Source organism: Dreissena polymorpha, chromosome 1, assembly GCF_020536995.1.
Source record: "Dreissena polymorpha isolate Duluth1 chromosome 1, UMN_Dpol_1.0, whole genome shotgun sequence".
Taxonomy (NCBI): Eukaryota; Metazoa; Mollusca; class Bivalvia; order Myida; family Dreissenidae; genus Dreissena; species Dreissena polymorpha.
The window spans coordinates 11,266,557-11,273,838 of NC_068355.1; positions in this window are offsets into that span (position 1 = coordinate 11,266,557).

Consider the following 7,282-nt stretch of genomic DNA (forward strand, 5'->3'; position numbering starts at 1 on the left):
TGCGCGTAATCGGAACTGAGGCAACACCAACCTTCAGTTATATGGTTTAATATATTATTGTTCATTGTTTGTTATGTGTTGCTTAATCAGAAATATGCGTCTTACAATAAACAGAGCTATGACCCACATAATAATGAGCAAACAGGAACGGGTATTTATTTAGTGCCTCTTTAGTCGTAATTATGGGTGTTGAAGTTAAGCATTTATTATTTAATTTCGAGGTCTTTATGCCTCCGAAGGTGGGCATATAGTGATCGCACTGTCCGTCTGTCTGTCCGTCCGTCTGTCCGTCACACTTTTGCGTTATGGTTTCGAAAAATGCTCATAACTTCTATGTCGCTTCAGATGTAACCTTCATATTTGGTATGCATGTGTATATGGACTAGGCCTTTATATACGCACACAAATGTTGACCCCTTTGACCTTGAACTTTGGGTCCGCGTTTAGGTTTCGAAATCTTCGTTTAGGTTTCGAAAAATTGTTTTTTCGGGGGCATATGTCTTCCGATGGAGACAGCTCTTGCTTAGTATTCTATCATATGCCATTAAACTGTTGTTTTTCTCTTCGATATTTATAACCCATGAAACATTTGGGTTAGTTTGTATGAAAAGTATGTGCGTGAAGGTAACTCATAAGAAAATATTCTTATGTTTGAAATTACAAATTATATATTTATTTTCATTGACCCAAAAACGCATCACTTGCTTAAAAAATTGACATAGTCATACCGTATGAGCCCAAATAAAAAAAATTACAACACTGGTGACCTGAGATTCTAGACAATAATTAAAAGACAATACAGCTTAACATTAGAAACACGTCTCTCAGTCGGGTGCGGGTTTTTTGCGGTCGAAAAAATGCCCGGATGTTGGTAGAACAATAAAAATAACGTTTACTACGGGTTTTATGCTTCGCGGCAGTTCATGACAGTTTGTGTGTCGCAGTGGCAGCGCATTCGATTACGGTCTCATAAGACAAGGGTTCGAATCCCGTCGATATCAGTTGTTTTGTTCAACTTTTCTTCTTACAATAAATTAGTTAAGACAATTTAAACATTAAAGATTTGTAAACATATTTAATGACATGTAAAAAAACTACCAAAATCTGTGAACAATGCCCTTGAAAAAGTTGATGGGAAAGAGATTTTGATAAATTTAGTTCCACAACCTGTTTCATAGATGTCATCATTAAATTAAATACTCGTTGGTTATCGCGTATCGAGCGGTTAAGGAAAAGGGTGACATAATTTCTGCATTAATGCAATTAATAAACTATTTACCCTCAAATATGTTTGTATTCCCCTTTAATCCATGTCAAAATTGATTATGTACAGCGTTTTTAACCAAGAAAAGCTGTTTGTTCTATACACACTCTGATTTTACGATTGATATAGCATGTTTTGCTATGTTTCATCACTTCTACTCATTATTTTGAACCTTTTCTTATAAAAAACATTATTTTTCTTTGGCATGTTTTTATTGTTTCATTAAGTCAACGGTTGATTTAACATTTACTTCAGCAAAAACTACCCTGTATCTTGCAAATAGACTTTCAATACCAGCGGCGCTTTGATTAAATAAGCAAAAGATTATTGAGCAAACTGTTATCATATTCTACGAATAACGACAAAAAAACGCTCGTACGTCCTAAGCTGCAAATGTTCATGCCAAAACTTAACGGTGTTCGTGGCTTTACACTGCACACTTTTTCGCTACGTTCTGAAAAAATTAATAAAGCGAATAACACACGATACTGCCAAATATTATAGAGTATTATCTCATTATATTTTTATTTCACACTTGTTATAACTATTAGAACATGTTACATTGAAAATACAGGAATCATTATATAAATGTAATGGTATTATTAGATAACGTTACATCCTGAATTTAATGCGAAATATATGTTAGTGTTCGTATTAAATTCAGCAAATACCTATATAATACATAGACTACACAGATTGGAAACTTCGCGCCTTACCGGGCTATCTCGCAGCGGGGTCACGTGGTCGAGAAACTGATAAGAACACTTAGGATCAGCAGACGATTTATTCCATAAATCAATCGGAGGAGTCCGGAGAAAGCCGATGTATCACGATTGCGATAAGATAGCGAAGCGTCCAGTAGCAACGGCTACGATTATCGAGCAAAGTTATGCGAAAATGTTACGGCGCTATAGAAAGGCGGCTGTAACTTGGTCAATAATGATCCGATTTTTATAAAATAAAGTTTCATAGAAACATGAGTAATTATGCTTTTACAAAATCTCGATTTTATTTACCTAAAATAAGAATTTATAATGCCGCGATCGTTGAAGTAATAGCGCTATAAGAATTTCCAAATCTCTGCAAGAATGCCGTTGAATAATTTATTTGAAAGGCTTTTGCTGATTAAATTTTCTTGTATACATTTTTTATTCAAACATTTAAAACCTTATAAAATAATATTATTTCAAAACGGATAGATATATGTGGACACAAAGACCTAGGTCTCTGATAAAAACAACATTACAGTATAATAAATGCTATGATCGCTCGATCCAAAAACGGTTTCAGTTAGACTTATTTCAATATTGATTCTGTGGATTTTTTCAATTTTTTAATTCTCTATTTTTTTATTTAGATCTTATTCATGAGTTATAGGAAATTAAAGTTTTGTTTGTAACCAAGTTTTTTTCTATTGGTAATTAATAAAAGCTCTAAGTGTCATGGACTAGGATTTCGCGAAAAGAAAAAAACAAACATTTCACGCGCGTGTTAATTGTCGGATCAATTAGCGAACTGAAGAATATGTTATGTTTGTATGAAAAATGACAATGGTTTTCACAATGAACCAAAGCACGTTTGACGACAGGTGTGTACAATAGGGTATAAGAGCTAAAAATTGTACCAACTTTGTACAAGGCCAAAATCCTTTAAAAATGAACATTTTCCTCCAGTTTGTTTAATTCATACCTAGATAAACATATCCCCAAGCATAAAAATCTGACTTTATCTATTTGGGATAAAAAATGAAAAAGTTTATCAAAAAGAACAAAAACACGTTTGACAGCAATCGTGTACAACAGAGGAAAAAAGCTTAAAATTGTTCCAACATTGTATAAGGCCAAATCCTTTAAATTGAATATTTTCTTCTAGGTTTTTTGTAATTTATACTTAGATTTACATCTCTCCTAGCATAAAAAATCATACTTCAACGATTTGGGATGAGAAATAGAAAAGTTTTTCAAAAAGAAACAAACCACTTTGGCGACAGGTGTGAAAATGATTGAATGAAATAACAGTATAAAATTGTACAAAGGCAAAATCATTTAAAATGCCTTATTTTCGTCTACTTTTTATAAATCATACCTAGATTAACATCTCACCTAGCATAACCATCTTACTTAATCAATCTGTGATGAGAAATGAAGAAGTTTTTTTTAAATCGTTTGGGCCTTTCAATTTTTCAAAAATTATCGAAAATGAACAAATCCATTGTTCTCTTTCAAATTCCGATTAATTAATAATACATAAGAAAAATAACTACCAAAACCTGAAGCAGTATCAACAAAGAAAATAAAAAGTTATTTTTATTTACAAAAAAAAATATATTCAATAGATCTCAATGTCTGTTTGCGTCGACCGACTTTGCCCATAATTGATTGCTTTAAAACAAAATGGCCGACAGTAGCTGGAACAGAGAAGAATCTAAGTAATGGTACAACGGCATCTCCTAAATCAAAGTCACGTGACTCGCGTCCGCCGTTAGATTTTATCGCATATCGCTATAGCGAAGACGACAGTGTCCAATCTGTGTATTCTATAGGTCTTTGAATTCAGGAACCAAATACTGTTCGTGCAAATAAACTCCGTGATGTAATCATAAGGTGAGAATTATGAAAATGTCGTCAAACAAAAACACGCAGTTAAAACGACATATCCCGGTGAAAAAAACGAGATCGCCGACGGCGTTGAACGTCCATTGGCAACATACCGGGAAGTTTCTGCTGAAGTAAATGTTAAAGGAACAGTTGACAGAATGAAAATCTAAAAGGCAATCAAAAAGAAAAGCCTTTTTTGTTATTAGAAACTGGCATTTTTTTATTGTCGTTAGATATGATTGTTTACAAATCTTCAATGTTTTTAATTGACTTAGCTAATTTTTGTAGTCAGATGACAAAAATTGAAAAATGTACGACGACGGAACTCGTAATGTCCGATTGATAAGCGGATGCGCTACCACTACGCCACGCTGACTTTCACTTGTCACGGCGGAACATAATGTCTATAACAGCAATCACGTGATAGTCAAGTTGGCAACGTCCATTCCGAGGCAATTATTTTTCGTCGTTTTATATCCTTCATTGCTTTTGTTAAATGACGCTCAATTTCCAGCGATATCAGAAAAAAGTTAATAAGCGTTTATTTCGTATTAAAATACACTTTATATCTCGACTTTATTTTCTGCAAATATTAACACGAAATGAACACTAGTTTCTGTCTTGTTGATATGACTTGAAAGCGAGCGGCATTTAAAAAATTAATGCAAGTAATAAAGGGTATAAAACGGCGAAAAACCTGCCTCCGCATAGACGTCACCATATTCACTATCATGTGATAACCCCTCTGTGTAGTAAACGTTTTATACTTTTGCCAATAATAAAATTATTTTACGAACGATATTTCTTTTGTTTTTCTACGACGTTTTTTTCACTAAATATGGTCGAAGAAAAATGTACTAAAATGGTGCTTAAAAAATTATCTGAAGAAAGTTTCGAAAAAAAAAGTTTCTACGTGAAGAACTGTAAGAATTAGAAATTTCGATGTCAAATAACTAATCTATTTCATCTGCCAACATCCAACTACTTCCGGGCATTTAACCGCAATTTTATAGTTAGCCGCTCGGGCTGTATTTACGATTTGCGGTAAGTAAGTCCATTGGCAAGCCAATACCCAAAAAATGCATTATGGACCGTGCGCTGTGAAAAAGAGGTTTAATGCACGTGAGTAAGCCGTCCCAGATTAGCCTGTGCAGTCCGCAATCGGGGACGACACTTTACGCACATGCATTATACCCCTTGTTCACAGATCAAGGCCAATTTTAAGTTATTTTATATGTTCAAGTCAGGTATGTCTACCTGGTTAAAGTACACCATACCCAGATAGTATAGCACCTTGCAGTGGACAAAGGGTCATACTTATATCAACTATGTAATTCTTCATGAAATAATACAATTAAAAATTATTAAACTTCAGCTGCGTCAACAAGAGTTGTTCACTTTTTAAAAGCACTTGGTCCTTTATTTATTTTGTATATGCCGATTCCGAAATGTGTTTTTATATCGATGTTTTATTAAATTAACAGAGGCGTATTTAGGTGGGGGGCTAGGGGGCTAAAGCCCCCCCCCCCCCCCCCAGCTGGCTGGCTAGACACGATTTTTAATAAAAATGAGCCCCTTACAGTTCAATCCACTTGTGTATTTCCTGTCATATGTCCCTAATTAAGCCATAAACAGCTGTCGATTTGTGTGATTAGCCCCCAGGCATGTGTACAGACGATCTAACTTTCGTCAGCTAAAGTGCACGCTTCATTGACTGTAAGTAATAAACTGCGCTATTTGATTTGCTGAAGAAGATCCATATATTTAGCTATAGATAAATGTTTACATATGGCTGCCGCATGAGACTTGTGAAAAACAATATTTCAATTAGTAGCAATTAAAGAGTTTAGACGAACGCAATGGACAATGATAATTATTTTTTCGGTAATTTCTTTGATGAATTTAATTGGTATTAGCTCTTTAGAGTGATAATCCTTTTGAGTAACAAGTTATTGCCAGTGAAATTCAACTTCACACTTAATGAATGGCAATTATGTTATTTTTTTATTTATTTTTTTACAAATCGGGCTAACTGCTTTGATGTTCATCCATACTTTTTAAAATTGAAAAAGACTCAAAAATGAAGAATTACTTTGCTATATGAAACTAAATCATTTTCTTAAAGCGTGACAACATCGAGGCAGCAACACCCGAATTAAACTACACAGAAACCTAACGACTCCCTTTGTTAACACTTGTGAACGAAATGGACACCCGATTCAGTGATTTGCAGACTAAGTTGCTGAGTTGCACTTTATATGGCAGGCTAGGTGGAAAGGTTTACCCAACCCACCTACATGTACTACCCTTCAGGGCTCTGTTGCACATTGTGATTCCCAGCTGTACCCCATCGTTAACACTGTTTTGTCCATATCATGTGTGTTCCCTGTTACATCATGCGAGTGTGAAAAGAGTATCAGTACCCAAGGACTTGTTAAGACAAAACTAAGATCATCAATGGGTCAGGACAGGTTGTCCGCTGTGTGCCTGCATTCCATTCATAGGGACATGGACATAAACATTTTAATGTTGTACCTTAGTTGACCTAGTAGGATATCCAACAAGGTTAAATAGGAGGTCCACCCATCTTACTCTGTTAAAAAAGTTGTGTATAAAGATAATGTCTCCCACCACTTTTGTGGTTTGAGAGACATTTGATTTACCCCTGTGTGTCTGTCTGTCCGTGTGTCTGGCACACTTGATGTGTGAACTCAAGTTCTTATTTGTTTTACATGCACTTTTATCATGCAAAATGCTGATTAGATAGCAGGAAATCGCATCATTTCAAGGTGCCATTTAAAAAAAAATTCGTCGACGAAAGGGGACACCCCTCCCGCACCCTCCCCTGTTGAGTCCCCCGCCCCCCCCCCCCTCTGAAAATTTTCTGGATACGCCTCTGTAATAAATCACCAGTTGACCAAAAAATGATGAACTGATTAACAATCTACCGTTATTTCCGCTCTTCATAAGCTTGTACTATTGTCCATTTCGATACATTGAATCGTAGCATTTCATTCGGTCAATATAGCAACAGTATGGTTTCTTTCTACTAATAAGTTTTGTTTCTATAAAATATATGTATAACTGTAATTTTAAATGTATACGCTTTTAATTTCTATTGAAGAATTGATAATATTTGCTTTAACATATGGTGATTTGTTCTGAAAATATAATTATGTTTAACCACATAATGTATTTTTGTTAAAATTATCTCATATAATATTTATTTTTCATAGACATTTATGATAATCTTTTTAAAGGTGGTAAGTATGTGCGGATTGTAGTCAACATTGATGTTGTTTCTTCACACTTGTTTATGATATCATACGCTAAATTGCACCAATGTAATCGTCTTCCCTTTAAAATAAATTGATGCGAATTATGAAGCAATTATGATATCCCTGTTTGTTAATGGATGTAG